The sequence below is a fragment of the Micrasema longulum genome, unplaced genomic scaffold (assembly GCF_059751315.1).
Source record: "Micrasema longulum isolate JH-2025_06_02 unplaced genomic scaffold, ASM5975131v1 h1tg000055l, whole genome shotgun sequence".
NCBI lineage: Eukaryota > Metazoa > Arthropoda > Insecta > Trichoptera > Brachycentridae > Micrasema > Micrasema longulum.
The window spans coordinates 209,199-233,749 of NW_028277262.1; the positions used below are offsets into that span (position 1 = coordinate 209,199).

At 30.9% G+C, this 24,551-nt stretch overlaps 1 pseudogene across 1 annotated transcript in view; it reads left to right on the forward strand.

Moving 5' to 3' along the window:
• The first annotated feature begins 11,527 nt into the window (after positions 1 to 11,527).
• Positions 11,528 to 24,551, forward strand: part of LOC148285142 (protein singed pseudogene) — a 96,564-nt pseudogene continuing 83,540 nt past the window's right edge. Inside the window, exon 1 of the transcript XR_015822826.1 lies at positions 11,528 to 11,640. The product of XR_015822826.1 is annotated as a protein singed pseudogene (transcript). The remainder of the gene's footprint in view (positions 11,641 to 24,551) is intronic.

Sequence of the window (24,551 nt, forward strand, 5' to 3'; positions counted from 1 at the left end):
CTTTTTTATACATTTTCGAGAAACTTCGCCGTACAATTAAATGATCTAATTTTTACCACGTGTAAGAAAACTTGTTTATATCCAATTCCTCATATTCCCCCCCTCTCTGCTAGCAAATCTTTTTCTCCTTCCCTATCTTCAAACTCCTATAAAAACACTTTTATCGAATTCACTGAAAACCGGGAAACGATTCATCTTTCCATTTATTTACGGTTTTTTCTACAAACAATGCAAGTTTATAATTACCTTGGTTTAATTTCATGTATCGTTAAACTCAAGAGCACCGGCGGCGGCGGTTTGCCATATCATAACGTATCAGGTCGTGTATAATGAGAGCTTCCAATTAATTTCGGTACAATTTGCACAATAATTGTAAGAGCTCCTACACCTACAAACTAGTAATTAAAAAACAGAGTTGTTTTCAATGGTGGTAGTATTAAGTAGCATTACTCTCGAACAATCGAGGCATAGAAACTATGTTGTTCATAATTACGTACTTCGTCGTACATTATCATTATACAAAGTCTACTGTATCTATAAAATAGTCAAACAAGCAAAACCGAATGTATCAATTTTGGAGTACCACAGGGGTCAGCACTAGGTCTATATTTAAATAATATTTTTCAGGACTCTATTGTAGTTTGTTATTCTTTTTTCTGTATCTAAGTGGATGAAGAATACAATTCGAGATTCGAGATTATTTAAATTATTAAAGGTACTTGATATCCGTCAAATTTATATCAAGAAAGTATTGTCAATTTTCTGGTTAGGCGACTACGGAAGGAGGTCCCATCAGAATGCCCGTACGAAGTTTTCGCGTAACCTAAACTACTTAATACCGAGAACACGTACGATGTTTGCTCGGAGACACTTTTTATATATGGCTCCAAGAGTGTTCAACATCTTGGATGAACATATTAAGTTCTCCAAAACAACGTCATAGACGTATAGACTTAAGATGAAGATCCATAATTGGATTTTATCGAGGGGTAGAGACCACTGTATAAGATTGTTTCGGGAATAAATATATAATATCGATGCTATCTTCATTATTATCTATATACGTATATCATCTTTGAATAAACTTAAAAATGATGCATACTTATTTGTAAATATATATTTTAACTTTATTATTATGTTTATTAACTTACAAATTCTACCATATATGTAGATGTGTTACTATTATTACTTTATTGTATTATTTTGTATTAATATTTACTATCAATTAATTACGGAATTGAATTATAAAATAATTATAAATTACTAATAACATACTGCCATGTATTATTATATTACTTTTCTGCATTCCATTTTTCGACGTAAATAATTTTTTATTATTTATATTTTTCTATTATTATTTTGTATATCGTTTTGATTATTTTGTATATTGTTTAATATGTTAATAAATGTTCTTGATTTATATATAGAAGAGTCCCGACTTAACATGGAATTTTCTAATAAGTCGGGACATAAAATATAATAATTGTGCTCTATGATAAAATTGTGTATTTTGTGCATCAAATAAATAAATAAATAAAAAAAATAAAAAATCTATTAAATGTGTAATGATAGATTTTTGGTAATGATATTTTGACAAGTACGGGGTTACATTTTTAAATGACAGCACAACTCACCGATGACAACTCGTGACGTCACAAGCGGAGTAATTTCAGAATTAAAAAACTTAAAAAAATCATGGCGATGAATTGTCATATATAAAACATTTTTTTTGGCTTAGTCTAATATAAAAAAAAACACCACATTCTTCATTGATTCTTGAAATTAGAATGCTTTTAGTACAGGTTTAGCGAGAAAAAAAAACCGATGCTAAAATATTTTGGTGGATTTTGGCTTTAAGAGTAATGGACAGCTCAAGTACGGATAAAATCATAATGTACCAATTTTAATATAGCTGGATGTCGAAACTGTAAGACCGTGAAAAGCGTGGCATGGTTTAAAAATCGGGTTGTGGTCCCGTGGCTAGTGTTGCGGACTCACGGATCAGAAGTCCGAGGTTCGAACCCCACTTTACCCCAACTTGATTCCCATTTTCTAACAGTGAGTTATTTAAAACTCATTGAATATGGCACCAAAATCGAAATATTTGGCTAAATAAAAAGAACAGAAGTATTTCCTTTTTCCTTTATTTTTTTTTATTTATTAGTGGATATGTCAAATGGCGGAATCGTCAGCGTGGATGCATAGAATTAAAAATGACAAGCGTAGCTTAGACTTATAATAATATTGCTAATTTATTTTATAATAATTTAATATCTTTAACAGTCTTTATATTTTTCTATGCCAACTATATTTCTAAACACGGTTTTATTTTTTATTTTTTTTTACCGATTTTTTTTTAATTCGTTGTTTATCGTGTTTTATATAACTCTTATGTTGGCCTTATGGACGTGACAAATTAATAAAATATTATGGCACCTTGTAAGGTTTTCATAAAACTCATTATGATTACGGTCCATAGATTTTAAAATCAAGTAAAATAATTACATATTATTATGAAAATTCATTCCTCCGTATAAATGTAAACCTTTTTCTTTTTTGTTTTTTTGATGAGTGTATAATTAACAGCTATTTTGAAACATAAATTGATAAAGACGCGTCGGTTATCCTAAATTAATTAGAATATTTTTGGCATTTAGATTTCTCATAAATTCACGGTAAAGTAACAGAATAATGATGGAAAACTGATACTCACAAAATAGGTTAACGACGTGGAATGGTTAGCGGGAATTTTCCTTAATCCGAATTCAATTCGGATGAAATCTAATGCTTTAGCCAAATCTCGAATAATCTCGCATAAAATCGCAATAATAATGGAGCAGAAATGATTGAGAACACATATTTTAATAAATATTTATAAGTGTAACATACAATTGGTTGCGCATGGCAAATTTGTGAACTTTTTCCGTTGGTTGTGTTTCTAAAAATGAACGTTTAATTAAATCAGTAATCAATTATCGTAAAGATATAATATAAAATGGCTGAATATTCGGTAGATTGCGCATACGGTACTTGTTTAAATTCGGTGCATATTTAGTTAGTAATAATATGAATGTATTTGCTAAGATAGTCCAAGTTTATGTACTAATCTTTGTATGACTAATCTAACTGATTCGTCCGTGCAAAAAAGTTAAATATCTTAATAGGTGGTTGCAAAAAAAGTACGGTTAAGAAACCGCTAGTAACGAAAGGATGCGATTTTGATTGTTGATTAAATACTCAAAAGAAAACTGTAAATTTGATGACTAAATATTGCCTCATAAAATCACCATAGTACAATTAAGAAGTACAGTGCTATGGGAAATTGGACAACAAAAATATTTTCCCATATGGTAAACATTAGAGCATTTTATTAAAGTTTCTCGAAAATGTATGAAAACTTTAATAAAAATGCGTTTTCATAAAAATGAGCTACTTTTAAACGTCATAGGTTCTGCTTAGCAGCTGTTTAGAATACAAATTAATTATGTGTAGTGATAAATTTCCGGTTTCTGGGAAGTCATGTTTTTTTTTCATACGTATGAAGTTCTCTTTTAAAATGGCTGCTCTACTCTCCGACGACTCGTGACGCCACGGGTGGAGTAATTTCAAAGTAACAAAACTTTGAAAAAATCATAGCGATGATAGACGGTACACAAAAATATAGAAAAAAATTGGCATAGTTATTAAATAATAAGAAAAAAGGTAAAAAAACGACTGAACTTTTAAATAAGAATAATCGCATAATAATAAGGAAGTTCAGTGGTTTTTTTTATTTTTTATTTGTTAATAGACTGTTAAACTAAGTAAAAAAATATTTTTTTAAATTTTTATATATCGTATTATCGGCGCTACGATTTTTCAAAGTTTTGTATTTCTGAAATAACTCCGCGTGTAACGTCAGAGGTTCATTTCCGCTTATTCTCATTCAGTTCTTCTCATTGGTCCAGAAGCGACAAGCAGACCGGAAATCTTCCATAGCTCTCAGATCATAGGTTGATTCACATGAACCAGTGACGTCATTTAAAGTAGTGCGTTTTTATCAAAATATTTTTTATTATTTTTTCTGTACATTTTCAAGAAACTTTGCATCACAATTTAATGCTCTAATTTTTACCCCGCGTAAGAAAAAAAAAATTGTATCCAATTTCCCGTAGGGCTGAAGTTCCTCATTACTATACTTAGGGATGTTCTGACTTCCAAACACAATCCACCTAATGCCGATTTCGGTTCCGTTATTCGACTTTTTATGGGAAAATATTGGACTTGTATGAGAATAACACGTATTAAAATACGAGGAATAACTTATGTGACGTATTGAAAATGTAAAACCACAACAAGTTCAAAGTAAAATAAAAAAGTAAAAAATAAAATTTGTCCCGAAACGGCTACCCTGAAAAACTGGAAAAAACTATAGCACACTAAAAATTTGGGTTAAGAAAAGACAGACAAAATATAAGTTATAACCGATTTAGAAAAGTTATTTCTCGAACTGATTGTGACTGGATTATTTATATTACAGTTTATGGGAACTGCTAGAGTAGTACATTGATTTTTTAAACTTGTGTATAGGCAGGTTATTAATCTAATGATAGAAACTACATATGTTACATTACTTACATTATGCATCAGTTCATAATTGAAAAAAAAACTCATCAACGAAAGTAAAAAAATATGATAATTTTAATTATTCAGATTTTTTTTAAGACACGATGTTTTTCAAAAGCTTATTGGCTCTCGTATCTAATTAATTCTTTACATTTAATTTTTTTGCTGGTAACTACGTTTAATTCAATTTGTGCTGACCAAATTTCAGTGCAAAAACAAAACCGAAATGATTTCATTAAAATGTTGAATCGGAATTACTGTAAGAGTAAATTTAATCATTTTAATATTCATTGAAGATCATCGGAATAGTTTGGAATTAAATTAGAATTTTTACATCTATAGATTTAATTATAATAATGAATACGGCGCGGCGCGGAGGCATTAATAAAGAAATAAGAAACTGTTTGTTAGATTTTGATCAAAATGTGAATGAAACAAGTATCTGTTTTCAAGACAAATGGAATTAATTCACATTAACAAGTTGCGATCAACAAATCTGGGTTTATAGGTAGAGAAAATCTTGTAGGAAATTGCATTTAGAGATAAAACTGATTGGTTGGGAGGTGTCTGAATGCATTTATCTAATTAAACTATTTTGCGGTCAGTTCAATTTATAAACGAACAATTAAACCATCTAGGTTTAAATTTACAATCACGATACCATGAAAAATATTAATTTCGCTCCCGTTTCAGGCCGAGTTTACAACGAGAATTAAAACATTCCAAGTCTGGTAAAATTAATTCATAATTTATGAGATATCTTTTCAAATTAACATAATTATGAAAGTTATTAGTGGTATATATTCTTGGAGACTTTTTCATTTGTGCTATTGATAGTAAAAATCATAGCATAAATCTTTATAATTTAATTCCTGGCCGAGTCAGGCGTTTCAAATATAAAGTAAAATAATTATTTAAAAAAACAAGAACACTTTTGTGTTTGTTCGTTTACTTTAATACCTTGTTTTGATTTTTTATTTGATTTACAAATATGTATGTTCTTGCTGCACTTGCTGTTTAAACATGTGTTTGATAAATATTATGTTTACTATTTCTGACCCGAACTGTGTTTTGATAACTCCTGAAACCGCTGATAATAAAGAAATTGTCAAAAAAATAAAATCGAATTTTCCATATAAAAAAAATCATATGCATATAAAATATGTTTTGAAACATGTTCAATTGGTTACTGATACCTACTTAAAATTTTCATACGAATGTAATTTTCGTACGTAAAATTTTAATTTGCCTTATAAGTTAACAAAGTTATTTTGAAAGTTAAAGTAAAATGAAATTTTATTCTGTGTGAAAAATAGAATTAGCGTCCTTTTAAACACATTCAATAGAGAAATATCACATACTACAAATACCGATAAAAATACATGAAATGGATTTAGAATAATTAATCGTATTTTCAAAATCAATATGGATGTTGGGAAGAAATGTTTTCATGCATAAATGTAAAAAAGAAATTCAATTTAAATACGTTTGTATAAAAACGCGACGTGTTTGGCCTAGGTTGTTGTGACGTCAAGATTTGTGATATTGTTCTACACTAATTTCAATGACAAGAACAAATAAATATGAATCGTGACGTATTAGGGGCGTGGCCAATAGAATTACCGTTTTGGCGGAAATTAAAAATTATTTTTTTGATTTTTATGCTACTAATAATTAGCAAAAAATTTTTTTTTACTAGACAGTATTTCATAGACCTTTATTACTATAAGAATGTAAAAAAGGTGATTATTACAGGTTACCGACGAAGATACTTCAAATTTTCGAAAACGAATTCGCTCATTCTAGACAATCGAAGATAACTCTGTTAATTTTTTATTGTAATCAGGGCTCTGGGAACGCAAAGAGTAATATTTAACCCTTGTGTGGCTACGATATCACATGAGTCTACATAGAATACAAGAGGTAATATATCTTTCTTATTCAAAAAAATAATGACGTCGTATTTTGCTATATCGGGCCTAAATTATGTGATTATTTTTACTAATTATTAATAATGGGTTATTAAACGTGAAAAATGTATGTTTTTTTTATTGTCTTTATTATACAACGTGTAGTAGGAATTTTGCTTTATGTGACGTGACGTTACACCACCGTCTTCAGAGAGAGAGTTCATAAAACAATGTATTGTATGATTTACAAATAAATAAATAATAACGTTGACATCTGAAAAAAATAAATCTTTAGACATAAATAAGTCACCTGATCCTGATAAAATTCCACCAATATTTTTATCAAAATGTGTTGATATTTTAACCATTCCCCCTAGAACTTTATTTCATTTATTAATTAAAAATGGCATTTTTCCTGATCAATGGAAAATTAGCTATTTAACGCCTATTCATAAAAGGTGATATAACTGACGTGCTGAATTATAGACCTATATGTATTCAGTCAAATATTCCTAAATTGTTTGAATCTTTATTTTTATCCAAATTTGTTGCTGAAGTAAAAAAGGTGATATCTCCTGATCAACATGGATTTATTTAGGGAAGATCAACTTTGACAAATCTTACACTTTACGAACAGAAAATTGTAGGAGCTATTAATAAAAGACTACAAATTGATACTGTTTATACGGACTTTAGCAAGGCTTTTGACAAAGTTTCTCATCGTGTATTAATGTTTAAATTGAGGAACTTAGGATTGGCGATGATATCCTTAAATGGTTTAATAGTTACCTAACGTCTCGAAAACTAAGCTAACTAAGCGGAGTACCTCAAGGCTCTCATTCGGGACCAATTTTATTTTCCTTGTTTATCAATGATATAGCAAGCATATTTCACGATGTCGAATTCCTCATGTTTGCTGATGACATTAAGATATTTAAAACTATTTCAACCATTGATGATTGTTATATTCTTCAAGAAAACCTAAATGATTTATTCAGATGGTGCTGTTACAATGAATTAAATCTAAGTATTGGTAAATGTCAAACCGCAACTTTTTGCAAAAAAAAAAAACAACCTTTGTCATATGAGTTTAAAATAAATCAACATGTCTTACTAAAGGTATCTGAAATCAAGGATCTGGGTATTGTATTTTATCAAAAGCTGACATTTTTATCTCATATTAATGCGATTGCTAATAAATCAATGAAATCGTTAGGTTATACTTTGGAACGGTTAAAGATTTCAAATCAATTGTATCTTTCACGAGTATGTATAAATATATTGTTATTATATTATTTCACAATTTTGTAATAGAACACTATCTAGTTAAATGTATTTATGTTTATGTTTATAAAAGGCATTTTTGCCGTGTACTAATGAATAAATCTGTATAATGTATTACATAATTCTTAAAAAAGTGCTTGCATTTTAAAATTTACGTTATAAAAGTGGTGAGTAAACTCAGCCTTGTGCCTAAGAGTCGTAAATACTCCTATTGCGGAGATAGCATGCTGAAGCTGTTGGTAATATTTACAGTGCTTTGTTGAAATAAGAAAAGCGTGAACATTGTAGGGAATATTTCATACTTACTTTTAATGAAGCTTTTACCTAGTGTCTACCATTTTAATGATGTTTCGGAATACGCTCAGCTGACGAATCTTAATCAATGTCAAATTAAATAAACGCAACGTAAATAAAGCACTTTATGCATGCTTACTTTTATGTTTCTGTTGCCCTCGTTTACTTGGGTAAAAGCTGAAATAGAAATAAAGAGACTAATTTTATTACCTTCGCTTCGTTTCGATGTAAGAAATAATTCATTTATTAATTTCCGGCTTAAAAATACTCTTTATTTATTTATTCTTTTAAATTTTTTGTGGTTATTTTTTTACATTATAAATAATTTTCCCACGCTAAAGTGTCCCCGCGCCGAGGGAAACATTTTTCTTCATTTTAAAACATGCAATAAATACACATTAAACACATTAAACACATTAAAATCATATATACACGGTGCAGAAAAAATAACTTGTATAGTTAATTTTGGTGCGTCTACGGATAAACGATTTTATGTAGGTAAAATGTGTATGATAATTTACGCCGGTTGGATAAACTCATTAAATAGAAATGTTGTATTTAAATTTGTTTCAAAAGAGAGGGAAAACATTTTTGAGAGGGGAATATGGAATTATTCCAAAAACGGAAAAAATTCTAATGTACGAAGCCTATGTAAAAACTAAAATATGTTATACGCAACTACTATGGGGAACAGGATATCAAAATGACATAAACAGACAACAAAGACAACAAAATAAAATATTAAAGTTAGTAAATGACCTTCCCTATTTAACTGCAACTAGAGAACTTTTTAAACAAACTAAGCAATTAAATATAACTGAACTCTTTCAACTAGAATCATTAAAATTTATCCATAAATTAGCCACGAATGTAATTGTAGACAAAGAACTAAAACTTGTAAAAAATTGTAGTCAACATGGACATAATACGAGAATATCAGACAAATACCACATACAACTTTCTAAAACAAGACAAGGACAATCAAGACTAATGAACCAGGGACTGAAATTATACAATAAACTACTAGACAAAACTAAACAAAAGACTCAGACAAACTTTTCAAAAGATGTAAAAAATATTATTTTGAACAACCGAGTATAAATGAAAAATGTATAAATTATTTTATGTAAAATGAATGTAATAATTCGTAAGGGTTTATAAATAAATTTTCAAATAAAATAAAAAAAATAATTTTAAAAAAAAGTCCAGGCATTTACAGGGCATCTCTCTGTTGAAATAAATTCAAATATGAATAACTCCCTAGGGATGATATCCAGCCAGTCTGCAAGCATTTGAACATACTCAAACATTGTGGAATTAACTATCTGTTAAAAGAAGAAGTATAAAAATTGGATAATTGTTTTCAAGCGTTGCCTAGAAGGTAATTTGGTTCAGACGGATGAATCTCACCCACATGATAAAGGTTTCAGCTCTTTTACTTCACAAAAGTCAATAGATGGAAGAGTTGAGGAAATGTGGATGTTCAAACATGGACAGAATGGTGAATGTTACACAGTGTGCAAAGTGGCCACTTAAACCAGCCAATGACAGGTCGTAAGCCCTGTTAATGCCTAGACTTCGATATTCCCTTCTCAAAAATGTTTTCCCTTTCTGTTGAAATAAATTTAAATATGAATAACTCCCTAGGGAGGAAATCCAGCCAGTCTGCAAGCATTTGGACATACTCAAACATTGTTGGAAATGTTTTAACTTCTCATCGTTTACTGCTAAATTGATTTTTTTTTCTTTTTTTTTTACGGCTCCGGGATACAAAGTGTTAATGACGTAAGGTACGCGGACCAATTGTTTGCGGTCATTCATAGGCTTGTTTCGATCACATGATGTCGATATGACAAGTATGTAGAACATACCGAGGTAAGATACAGATAGTACAGAAAATAAGCATACTGTCTCGATATATACAGATGAAGATAGCGTTCATAATCAAGCCACTGTACTCGAAGGAGAAGACCTAGCAATAAATAGATAGAGGACTCGGCTTCCCCTCAGTAGCCCAGTGTTGGAGTACTTACGAGAACCCGTAAAATCAGATCTACACAGGTCGCAGTGACGTCGGAGGCTTATTTAGCACTGACCCTCACTACTAAGAATAAGATACATGTTTGTCGATACGTTTCATTATATCTGGGGTTCAGGGTTTTAGGATTTCGCGTTCTGCTTATCCATAATCTCCGAGAGAAGAATGCCATCGCGTGGGCGGAGTAACGTCCGTTGCTCCCGCGGATTGAATTATTGGTTTTTTACTCTCCCTCCAGCCATACTTGCCCGCTCAAGCGAGCGCCATCTGCACGACTTCGGCTTTTGCCGACATCTTGAAACTGCACTCCCCAGCACCGGATCGAGGACTTTCGAGTTTGGAAGTATTCAAACAAAGGTGGAGAACGTATTTGGGAAGGGAATATTAAAATCTAGGTTTCAACCGCTTCGAAACCGGACGATAAATTAGCCGATCCTCCCTAGGGAGTTAATAAGATCTAACATTTTTGAGAAAAGAATATGGAAGTATAGACATTTACAAAGCTTATGAACTGTTATTGGCTGGTTTTGGTGGCATTCACCATTCTGCCTATGTTTAATCATCCACATTTTCTCAACTCTCTATCTGCTGACTTTTGTGAAGTAAACGATAAAAAAAACAATAAAGGTTTCATCTCTTTTACTTTACAAAGATAATCTGATTGAAGAGTTGAGGAAATGTGGGTGTTTAAACATAAGCAGAATGGTGAATGCCTTGTCTTACATATTCCGAAGATGTTTTCCTTACCTGTAGCAAAAAAGTATTTAATTTATTTTTTTTAATTTCTTGTAAATAAAATAATAAGTGCATGGTCAAAATTAAATTTTCGGTTTATTTAATCTTAATACAAAAACTATGCATCGATGTAACATTTACCATTCTACCAATGTTGGAACATTCATGTTTCCGGATTTAAAAAAAGGAATGTAAATCCATTTTTGTAAAGGTGTATGTATATTAAGATCGGGTTGTGGTCCTGTGGCTAGTGTCTCGGACTCACGGACCAAAGGTCCGTGGTTCGGATCCCACTGTACCCCAACTTGATTCCCATTTTCCAATAGTGAGTTATTTACAACTCGTTGAAAATGGCCCTCAAAACTAAATATTCGGGTAAATATTTATTTTTAAAAATATATAAAAATTACGGAAATTCCCATGTTTGTTTCGGAGAGTATGTAACCATTAAGTCGAAAACAGTCATCTACGATTCTAGTTCTATTTAACACACGGAACTGTATTCTCAATTTCGCCCGGACAATTTAGATTTTTTAAATAGCGCTGTTGGAAAAAATGTACTGCGTCAGACGAGGCGTCTAATACCTCTCTGTCTAAAGATATTTTAAAAATATTTTATTGGATTTGTACAATATCGTTTACAGTTTTATTGATTAAACAACGCATAACACCGCTCGTTAAAAGAAACAACTATGTGCTATGTTGTCCGCATCGTGGCTTAGTGGTTAGTGCGTTGGCTTATCATGCAATGTCTCAGGCTCTTTTCCCGACAAGGTAGACACGAAATGAAATATGTTTGTGCGTTGCAATATTTTACAAACCCTGGATTGACACCTGAAGCCTTCTGACAAGCTTTTTATTGATAGAAGTAAGCTCTATCAAAATAACAGAGGCTGAGATTTGTCGTTCAGATATTTAAACAGCAAGCTTATTCTGTCACAATTTCGTTTCGTAAGTTTGTTCGTTCTTCATATATCCATCTCACTCTAACGCAATCAAAATCGTATTTTGCTCTCATTTCCTCTGATACGATACGAATTAATTTACTAAACAAATTATTTACAGAATAGGGTCACATGCAAAATTTTAAACTAAGTAATATCATAAGTAATTTTTTTAACTCGTGTAAAAACTACATTAAATTTTAATTAGGATGAATGTATTATTGTTTTATGTTTTTTCTTTATAAATCCTATGTTTTTATTTTTTTATTTATTCATTTATTTATTGACGGACATTGCATACAATTTATAACGTTCAAATATTACAATAAAAGAATAGTTTAAAACATTTTTAAAAAAAGAAAGAAGCATTGACAAACATAAGGGACATCGAGACAAGATCTGGACTATTTATTTAGTGCACGTTTAAATCGTTGTAAACTCAAACCAAAAAAGTCCAGATCTTGTCTTGAGTTTTTTCTCATGTACTCGTATTTAAAATTATATAAACTATTATAATAAACAATAAACAACTACAACAGTGTAAGTCACTCTTCAAGCACAAGAGTTTGTATCTTTTTTTGGAGTGTTACAGTGATAACATTTACAAGAATTATAAAAGTAGATTTTTTTTTTTAAATGTGTCTTTTATGAAATTTATTGATAAAAAAAAAATCAATGTATAATTACTATAATCTAAGAACACAACAAGTTTCGGATGAAAGAGCTTAAACCTTTATTTATGAGGATGAGTTTCATTTGTCCGAAATTACTTTTTAAGAAAAAAACAGTCGCCGCCTCGTGGCGCAGTTGGTTAAATGGCCAACTGTAAAACTGGAGTCTTAAGTTCGAAACCCGCAAGTAAGAAAAAAAACAAATGATAATTTCTTGTGTTATCTGGAGTTACGGTGTATTTTTAATAACTTCCTTTAATACTTTTTGAATATTTATTTAATGAACTGTTTATATATCAATCCATAAGGGTTTTTTAAATAGCCCGTCGATTGATTAAAAAAAAAAAAGATTGATAAATTACTTCCGTTTATTTCCTTTCTTTCCAACATGCTGACCGGCCTCTAAAATAGCTAGCAGGTTACCTACTTCTTTTTTATGCCAACCATATTCCTTTCTTTAAATTTACACCATTTTTGATGTTATGTACATCAATCTTGATAACTTCCTGGGGGGTAAAATGCAGTCATAATCTTCAAATATTTGGGCATATTCAAAATATTATTGACTGAAAAAAATTCTTAGATATTGGACAACCATTTTCCAAAATATTACAGTTTGAAACCAGTCTTCACGAGATTTTTTTGATTATCCTGAAATTCATACTAGGAGCAATAATAATGACCATTTATGATCTTCAAAGATTTTCTGAGTTCCGAATGCATGTAATCTACCATGGCAAGACATTCTTTTCAGCAAGTTTAGTATCATGATAATATTGAGGTAAAAAGTATGGAAATCATGCGATTTTGCCATTTTAAGACAACGTTCTTTCAAAATTTTATTACATTGAAATTTATTGAAATAAGTCAATAAACATTAGAAAGAAAAAATAAGGTGCTTCTAATAAAATAATAAAAATATTCTTAAACGTTTAACATAACTAAAATTAAAATACTTTTCGACCGGCAGATTACGCCTCTTGAAATTTAGACTAAACTTAGGTACACTGGTTCTCATATAAAGAAAAGGTTTTTTTTATGTTCTCGTGATTTAAAAGTAATAAAGTTGTACCTCAGAGGCAGACAGATGCAAATCCAAACGTAAAATATTGAAAACATACCTAAAAAATCTACTTTCTCTAAGTTGTTTTTAATTATTTATAGCATCAATTTGTGTTTTCAGTATCCCGATACATTGGACATGATCATAAACTGGATACGAAAATCGAATTGCCATTTCATCAAATTCTGGATTTGCATCCGTCTGCCTCTGAGGTACAAAAATGAACGGTTAAATTTTAGTTTTTAAAAAGAAATAAAAACTTGTAGTATTTTCTGGATTAATATACCTTTAATAACCATTTTTTTTAATAGTTACAATATTTTGATCAGAATCTTTTTTATAGTGGAATTATGTTGATTTTTCTTTATGAAGAATATTAAGATTTTAAATATTTTATTTCTACAGTTAGCAAAAGTTTAATATTGATATCCGTGCATAAATGAAAATAAACACATTCGACGACAATAAAATTTAATTTTGTTGTATAAAGATTGTATATTTTTTATCGGAAATAGGTGTCTTATGAAATTACTGGTCTTATGCAAAGTTTTTTTTATTTTTATTTATAATAACATTTTCAAAAGTGTTTTTTTAAAAAACAATCTACTTTTATATTTTTTGTGATGTTAAAGCTGTTACTTTCCAAAAAAGAGACTAGCTCTTGTGCCTGGAGAGTGACTTACATTATATTATTTTTTTAGTAATTTGAAGTTACATAATTTTGAATATATAGAAAAAAAATTAAAATTATTTGAAATAAAAAGAAAAACAGAAAATAATAATAATACAGTAATAGAAAGCTGTTTTTACTCGGGTTCCAAAAATTTCTTTAAATTTACTTTGACATTGGTAACTAATATATTCGTTTTAATTTTATACTCTAAGGTTTTCATCGTTTTTAGTTCATTCAGGAGATTACTGAAATTTTATTCCTTTGAAAACAAAACTGTTTTGACCATGACTTGTGTGGAATTTTATTTGATTATTTCTTTTTATTTTTTTAACTACGCGATTTTTCACGAACGGCGTTTTAAAATGGCAAAATCGTGTGATTTCCGTACTTTTTATCAAATTACAGCGTAATACAATTTGCAAACACAGAGAATTTTCAGGCGTAAGTATTCCAGATTTCTCTGGCGAGTTTTTGTGGCAAAGCTCTGTCTCGAAGTGCGTAGAAATCGAAGATGTAAATTCATCGAGTTGATTTATTAACACCTATGCTTTCTGTTCGTAGAAAATTAAAATGTCGTGTAGGAATTGTGAGATTCCCGCCACAAGGCGGAATAGACGAAGGCGCAGACGCCATTGGTATCGAAAGGAAAATGGCATCTATAGAAAAGCTGAATGAATTTGGTATTTCCTAGATTTTCTAAATGCGTACGAGTATCAACGTGTTACATGTTATGATGTTAGCCAGCCATATTATCGTTCCGTCGCAGTTACCATGCGAGGAAAAACAAACTTTCTGTTCGTCGGAATCGAATACAGTGATGTTGATTAATGCGGAATGCGCTTTACAGAATCATTAGGAAATCTATTGTCATGTTCCTCGAATCAGAGTTAATGGTGGATAAGCCATTCGTATGAATACAAGATGAATATTGGCGTAACAATTGTTTTTAGTTACGCAAAAAATCCTCCAGTCAATGCCCCTTGTAAGATATGTAATACCTAATACGTATCTACTATCTACATATCAAAAGTTTTTTAATTTTATTCAACAAATTTTATAACAATAATTAATAATCATAATAGTCAAAATACTATAATAGAGGCCCTCAATATCAAAGATGGCCAACAGACGCTCAAAATCGGCCAACTGCATATTTAATACTGAATAAAAATAGCGTTTCTGGTTATGTTAACTACTACTACTACTACTACTACCATCACGCCATTTCCCCGTAGGGGTAGGCAGAGATAATGAACCGCCACACACGTCTATCCTGGCATACATTCTTACCTTCTTCCACATTCATACATCTTGTCATACATGCCCTTCGGTTCTGTCTGCTTTTGACATGACCAGACTTAAGATTTTGGTTTATCTATTATGCTAACCTTTAGGTTAATTGTTCAAAGTGTTGATGGCACCAAATATTATGAAATTAATTTACTTTTTTGTTAATATTTAAATCAAAAAGTGATATTTCAGAATTTTTTAATTTTTTAATTTCTCGAAAATAGGTATGGGGTCGTTTGGCCATCTTTGATACTGGGGGCCTCAATTAGTTTTTTCCGCTTTTATTTATAATTTTCACCAGTGTCTAGGTTTCATCAGACCGGTCTAAAAATACATTGATAACATTATATTTTTACTTGTTAAAAACATAATCTGGGAATGTTCCCTGTGAATCCGTTGGCGATAAATTATTTTCATTTTTTTTACTTTTATTTTTATTAGTATTATTTTTTGACGTTGTACTCAGATTATGTAAACCGACTATACCATATCTTGATTACTTTCGGTAAACGAAGCTAAGAGGTTTTTTAATATATATTTCATGTCCACAGTCAGAAATTAAAACTGAGACCTTGCGCGGTAGGCAAACGCACTAACCATTAGACCATGAGGCGAACACTCTGTCAAATAAATTATCGTTTATCAATTAACTGTAAATATTACCACTGTTTTGCAGTAAAATATAATTAATATATTCGTAAGCATTTATAGAAAACAAAAAAAAAATATTTTTAAAATATGTATTTGTTTTTATTTTTATTTTTTTCTGTAATAATGTTTTTCTGCTTTCGTGTATTACCGATTGTATTTCATATTTTTGAGCTCTGCATGTTTTCAGAATCACAATTCTGGATGCGTGAGGAAAACTACAGTAACTCCAAACATGATGAAATTAAGTTATTTCTGTGTCAAATTCTTCATCCTTTATTACATGGCAAAAAGCATAAACCCCTAATTTATTTAATAACCAAGATAATTTATTTATGTATTATTGTAACTCCACACCAAATTAGAGGTTAAGGACGGTAGGAAAACATAAATTACTCGGAAAGATTTTTAAAATGTGTATTTTTGTAATGTGTATCAATATATTTTAGAAAACAAATTTACTTTAAAGCCTCTTAAAGGAAAAAAAAAATTAAGTATAGAAACCCACTAATTTGTCTCTCCGGAAAAAATGGTGTTTTGGAGAAACTGATAAATATAATGTTAAAAAAACAAGATATGTTTGTACCTATCTATAAGTAGGTATGTACCTATCAATATAATTGGAATTATTTTTAAAACACTATGTTTGATATACAGAAAAAAGTCAGACAAAATAAATACGTATTTGTTATTCTTGCATACTTACAAATTTTTTTCTAACACCCGTGAACCAGGAAAACTTTTTTTTGTGTAAAAAAACACTTTTCGGTTTGAAATGAACATGGCGAACATTCATTTTCAAACAATACTCTTAGGTAGATTATCAATAACTTTGAATAGACATTAGTCATTTTTTCAACACAATAAATCATGCATATCACCGCAATTTAAATAATTGTGTAATAGATGACTGTAACCTTGTTGATAAAAAAGTTAATTTATTGTTGCAGTTCATTATTCATTTATATCTTAAATGTGACATGTTGATATTCAACAATAACGTATCGGCATACTTTATTTACTGCGATTTACTGATTAGTATTCCACGATGAATTTTAGCTATTCTAAAACTTGGGAAAATACAATATTTATGTGCATATATTTAAAAATGTGAGCACGACATAAGAGGCATGTTGAGATTGCCGCCGCGCCATAGCCTACATAACCCGCGGACCACGTCAAAAGAAGAAGAGGAACGAATTGTTTGAGACATAGGGCAACCATTCATCGAGACGTTCGGGACATTTTTTATTATTGACTAAATTAACTATGATTCATTCGAATGAAAATAATCGAATGCATTAAATTACTGAATTCTTTATAATGTAAGTCCAAATGCAGTAATTCATTCGAATACATTGGTAATTGTACTAAACGAATGAATTTGTAATAGAGCAAAGCAAACGAATTTCAATTACGCCAACTAAACACCAAATATAACCAAGCCATTTTTTCTGGCTTGTTGGTGAAATTTATCTACATAAAAATTAATCTTACTTAAAAATCTTTACATAAACAATTACAGTGAAAATTAGTAAATTTAGTAAATTATTTTCATTTGTGAGTAACATGCATACATACATATATGCATACATTTAAAATTCTCACTTTGTTCAATTGTGCATCTCCACGTCAAAAAAATTTGAAATCATTGCGCAAAATAATTGCATGTTCGAATTATTTTTGATATGTGTTATTTTTTTTATATACGACTCATTTCTACCTTACAAACCGATTCAAAGACAGGCTCATGATTTTATGGTGGTAAAATTATTTTATTTCAAAATTAAAAAACAGATTTCAATCATATTGTTAAAATGTTAAAAATTAAAATTAGTTTGTACTTAAGAACTGAATAACGAAAAAGATTGTTGTCATTTTTAGATTATAAAAGATGAAAAAAAAAGAACATACGAAAAAGGTAATAAATAAAACATTTTTTTTTTTTTAAATATTGGTAAAAATTTACTGTTTTCTTCAATGACAAAATTGTTGTCATTCTAGTATGTATCTGTTATATGTACACATGAGTATTTTTACGTGTAAATTAACAAAAAAATATTGCGTATTAAAAACATTTCATGACAATAATGGTTTATTCATTAAATGAAATCAGAGACATTCTAGAGATTAAATATAAAATAAGTAAATATGGGGACAATAATGCTTCGTATTTGACATATTCACATTTGTGGTCACCCCAAATTTACCAAGCTGCTATTGGTTCGTAGGTGCGCCGACGCCTATTGGCCACCCGCATCTACTGTTATCCACTGCTAACTTCACTCCATATCGTCCCGCGCGTTCATCTGTCAGTCAGTCTTCGTGGTTCGTGTGTGTAGCGTAGCGCTGTGCCACCCCTTGTTGAGTATTTTATGACAATTGAATCGCAAAAATAATCCTTATTATAAAAGAACCGTGCCATTCCGACGAGCAAAAATCTCATCACGGCGCTCTGTGAACCCAAATCACTACCGGTGGGAAAATATCGAGAGGTTAATACTAAATTCGTTTGTGTTTCAAGCGTAGTTTTTTGCTGTGTTTTGTACGTCAGGTAAAGTCGTTCGCGATTGTTACTCGATTGTGTGATTACTGCCGAGGATATTGTGTTTACAAGTGGTTGAGCTTGCTGATTTTTGACTCGCTGAAAGCTTAAAGGTAGGTGTTAATTGTGTTTGCGCACATTAAACGTACACACCCTTGCGAAATAATACGGAACGGTGTGAAATTTCTGCCTTTCTTGTGGATGGCTCTGTATCTGATTTTGCAGAGAGATTCTGACTGATTTATTTTAGATTGTGTGGTACACTCGCTAATCGATGACAAGATGGGCTAGGGTTGTATATATATATATGTATATAAGTACTGAGTACCTACTACCTACATATAAGTACTTAGCGTACAACCCTACACCATGCTAGTTTTGTGTCTGCGCGAGAATAAAATATTATTTGCGACTTCTCGTCCGTTCACCTCGTGTGCAATGTGGCGATGCATTTAATATATTTAAAAACATGACAGATCCCTATAATTTATAATCGTAAATCTCAATATGTATAAACGTCCTTATTTGAGAATATGTCATTGCAAAACAATTCACTCCCCCTTTTCTACAAAAAAAACATCATTATCTATTATTGAGTTTTACAAGGTATATGATATTTTCTCAGATTAGCAATAAACTCGATTTTCATGATGAACAAAAATTATTTGATTCATGGTTTATTTTCAATTAAAATCTGATTTGAAAGCGTATTCTGTCTTATTCTATATAATTGGTATGTTTTCTTTGTACGGTTAAGAAATATACTCGGAATACACTTATGTATTTTTTTATTCATCTTAAAATTATATTTTATATTCTAAAAATACCATTCAACATAATATGATATTCCTTTCATAATACGTGTGTACAATTTATTTAGTAAATAAAACTTTTGTCAAGAAGTTAAGTGGTTTTTTAAAATGTTTTTGTATCGTCATCGGCGCTATGTTTTTTTTTTTTAATTTGTATTTCTGAAATTACTCCACGTGCGATGTCTCAAGTTTTCTTCCGCTTCTTCTCATTCATTCCATCATTTTTCATTTCATTTTTGACGATTTTTGACATTTTTGCCGATTGGTCCGTTGTCTTACCGTAAACCATAAATCTTTCACAACTCTCTTATCACTAGTTGATTCACATGAACAAGTTACGTCGTTCAAAGTAGTTTGTTTTATTCAAATTTTTTTTATTTTTTTTTTCGTACATTTTCAAGATTTAAAAAAAACGTTTGTCTTAGTTAAATTACCGAATAAAAAAATAAAAATAGTATTTATTTAAAAATATAATAATTTTGAAGTAAGGCAGATAAATTTATTATTTTACATTTTGTTTATTGAAAAAAAAAGTCCCCTCACTGAATGTCCCGTGCCGAGATAAACATTTTGCTCTTAACATTTATGCTATAAAAACTTCTAGTTGAAACCACTTATTTAGCTAATCTTTTCAGAGTAATAATATGCCACCTTTTACTCTGAGCTATTTGTCCTAATGCTTCATTTTATTTAATTTAATACTTACATTTTAAAAATAATAGCGCAAACCCCCCCCCCCCCCTCCTCTCCGCCACCGTTCTACAGAATAAAAATATGTAGAATAGAATAGAAATTATTACTGTATTAATATGACATCCCTATATGCGGGTATTATATTATAAAATTATACTTTAAACCTTAATTTTCTAATGGTTTTCCGATGGCATCCAATGACATCCATAAAAAAACAGTTTTTTGTTATTTAAATAAGTTGGTAGGTACTAGGTAACGCTGTTTACTTGCCCACAAGAATATTTTAGAATCGTTCATTTTAATCGACAAGCTAACAATGTGGATCATAAACACAAATCTCCATAGAAAAAAATATTGTAAAACTTTTATTATTTCTAAGTACCTAATACTTTGTATGTTTTAAAAACGCAATTAAAATTAATGATGTCTGTACATTTGACAAATTAATACAAGACTACTTTAGCCCTTGAAGTGTTTTAAAAAAAAAAGCGCTTTATAAATTATCTGTTCGTATATAATACATACTTACTACTGTTTTAAGAGTGAATGTCTGTCAATGCCGATCCATAAAAGCAGTAACAAAAAAAAACTCACTAAAAACATCATGCACATGTCTGCCCTTGAACCAACAGTAAACACGTCCTTTTATCTATTTATAAACATAAATAGATAAAAGGACCTCTCATTGTGTCCCCTTCTTATTTTATGTTTTTTATGGAACTTCTTAATGCTGTATTATCTTTATCTCTTTTAATTTATTTATTAATTAATTACAAAGTACATATGCGAAAGAACGACTAAATGAGTACTCGCAAAAGTTTGCTTTCGGTCTAATGAAACTAAGCCGAAATTATATCACTAGAAGCATATCAAGGCACTGCAGGTTGAATATACAAATAAACTTGCTAGCAGTGGTGGCGGCCAAAAGGATTTAAATGGGGGGGGGTCATTTTTATCACTAAATAGGTACATATGCATTTTACAATAATATTCATACTATTTTTTTTCTACAAATTCACAAAATACCATTTAACGATTTCACTTTCTTTTTGTCTTAATACTCACTTAATAACTAATAACAAATTCGTCCTTTTTTAGAGTAGGTATGTAAAATACATAGGAATTCATTTATCATCATATCTCTTACAGTCTAGACCGATGCCATTATTATTATTATTACTATCATTCCTATTCTAATCTTCCTTGATTCATATTGTTATCTCTACCGGGACAATGCCCGCGTTCTCACCGATTTTGGGCGAAATGTTTCGATAATCATGTACGTACGATGCGTTTCGTCTGCTTCTTTCTGATGCGAAAATGTAGGGAGAAAACATTAGCTTTGGGACAGTTACATAAATGACCCGCGCGTTCGGTGATTTTTCTTTATGAGATTCTAGAAAACATATAAAAAATTTGAATATTAGTAGGTACTTATATATTTATTTTTTTTACCCAAATATTTAATTTTGAGGGCCATTTTCAACGAGTTGTAAATAACTCACTATTAGAAAATGGAATCAAGTTGGGGTAGAGTGGGATTCGAACCACAGAACTTTGGTCCGTGAGTCCGAGACACTAGCCACAGGACCACAACCCGATATACTTTCTTTAAAATGTATTTTAGGTACATCATTTTAAAATTAGTAGCAAAATTTGGGGAGTCATTGACCCAATGGACACAAGGGAAAGCCGCCGCTGTCAGCTAGAATGAATCTCTCTGAAACTTCTAGATATAGGTTCTGCAGTGTAGATGATGAAACACCTTTACACATATGTGAATATGATGCTATATATCACCAAAGAAGCAGCATCCTCGATGGATCATCGGTTAAACCTGCGGATGTCAGAGCACTCGCTCTTTACCTATCTACCTAATAGCCTGTTACTTTAATGACTTAGGCTTGTAGATGGATATTTAGCAACATATATGAGAGCACTTTCCCTCCACTTACCCCTGAGGTTGAGGCGTGATGTGATGTTGGAACCTGGCGAAGCTGGCGTCTCCCGACGCTAGCACAGCTCCGTTGCTGAGCTTGTATATTGAAAGCTCTTCACTCGTAGAATGTTGTTTATGTTATAGTGTGTTTGACCGGCACTCACGCTTGATTATTGTTACATGGAGCTGCGCTAGGAAAATGGGAAGAAAGAGTGGGTAGATATGTATGTATGTTGTTTATCATATATTATTATCTTTTTTCGTCCTTCTCCTTTTCATACCTCGTGATTCATAAGGTATTTCTGAGAGTTTACTCTAAGAGAAAAATCCCAGCACTGGATTTACGATGTTCAAAATATAGTACACTTATTTGTATGAAGAAATAAGCTGGAGTAATCGGCTAGTTTCTTGGCTCATTGCTGGCGCTGGACCCGCTTTATTAATATTTTTATTTATATTTGGAGAAAAATACAAAAGAAATAGTTATTATTTATTTGTTTTTTGTAAATAAAGTTACCGTAAAACATTATTATGAATAGTCAAATATCATGGTAAGCTGCGCATAATCGCTTATCTACACGATTCGCGCCCTGGGACCTAGATATAAATGGGATTAACAGTTTGCAACTGAGAAGACATGGGACACTTAGAAGACTGACTTATTTTTTTAGGCTGATAAGAAGATATATCGAGAACTCTTCCATTTTTGAGGGCATAAATTTTTATGTTTCTCGCCGATATCGCCGACAGCGTCAGCACAGACTGCTTTACTTCCTGGCTTCCAGAACCAACCTGCCTCCGGTCATGCCGATAGGAAGAGCAATCAGCCAGCTGAACTTGATCGCTTTGGAGATCCACATCTTTCACATCAGTGAAACTATGTTAAGGAGAGAAATACTCCCGTGGTGTTATTCTGAATCTTCTCTACTCCTTAGAGAGTGGTGCATTTAAAGATTTGTATGTTTTAATGCGACGTCACTTTGCTTCATATAATGGCCACACTGATGATTAAATATCAAATGGTGTATGAAACTGCTTCAAAAACGGAAATAAAACGAATCCAGTTTAGTCAATTCAACCTAGTTAAGTGTTTTGGGTAATGCTTAAGGTCGCAATAATGTTCTAAATGAAAGTAATCACGTTTGATTTCACGTGTTCACATTTTTTGACGTTTAATTATAAATGTATATTTAAGTGTCATATATGAAGAAAAAATAGTCGCATAGAAAAAATAAATATCCCCAAATTAACCACTCTCTAGTGGGGTGTGTTCTAATATCGGGCCATTGCTCGAAGGTTTCTCGGCCCCGATTACAATGGGAAGTTAACAGAGTTATCTTCGACTGTCTATAAAGAAAAACCGATATTTGTGTACGAAAATGAGTATATTTGCATGAACATTTGAAGTATCTTCGTCGGTAACCAATAATAAAACATGTTTAGAAGAAAAAAATGTATGCATATTCTGCATTTCATACAGAAAACTTAATGTGACTTTGTAGATAAATGTTAATTTGTCATTGCAATCGGGGCCCTGGGCTGATTTGTTTACCCAATTTTACGCCTTAAATATTGTATCTTATTCGCCATTTTATTTTGGATCAATAATAATAATTATATACTTTTAAATCGTAATGTTTATTTTCACTATTTAACTGTTTTCACCTAAAGTTGACTATTAATCGCTTTGGCCAACATTTTGTTAAAATTTGAAATCGTGGTGAAAATATTGCAGAATAATTTATAGACTACAATTTATTCGTATCGCGAATATAATGTAAATGTAATACGACCACGCCCACTAATTACACATTTTTAAACTAAATAATATTTTACTCGTTCGCTTTCTAAACGATTAGAAAATATAAGAAAAGACTATAAGATTGATGGATATTTCAACAGAGATGTAGACCACCTTAAAGAATATGAAAGTTTGTCTGTGTCTGGGTGGATAAAGAATACAGTCATGTGTGTGAAATAGAACCAGACCCCTAGATGAGTGTTTTCGGGGAAGAATCTTGAAAGGAGAAAAGTCCGCCTTGTAGTGTAGTGGTTGGCGCATTCACTTACCATACTTGAGTTCTAGATTCGATTTCTGATAGGGTTGACGCGAAATAAATTCCGTACCTATTGTTGTAATAAAAAAATCTCCATACAATATCAAACAATAAAGTAGATACTAACCTCCTCAGTAAAATACAAATAAATGCTGGATTGAGAACACTCAGACATCGGGACATATTTTACTTCCTTTTTTTAAAGTAATGGTGCACACCACACACCTATGGCCCGCATGTGTAGGGAATATAATATATACTGCCAAAATTTAATTTATTTTATTCATTTTTCACGCCCGCAAGGCTTTTACATACATGAAAGTTATGTAAACTATGAGTATATAAACAAC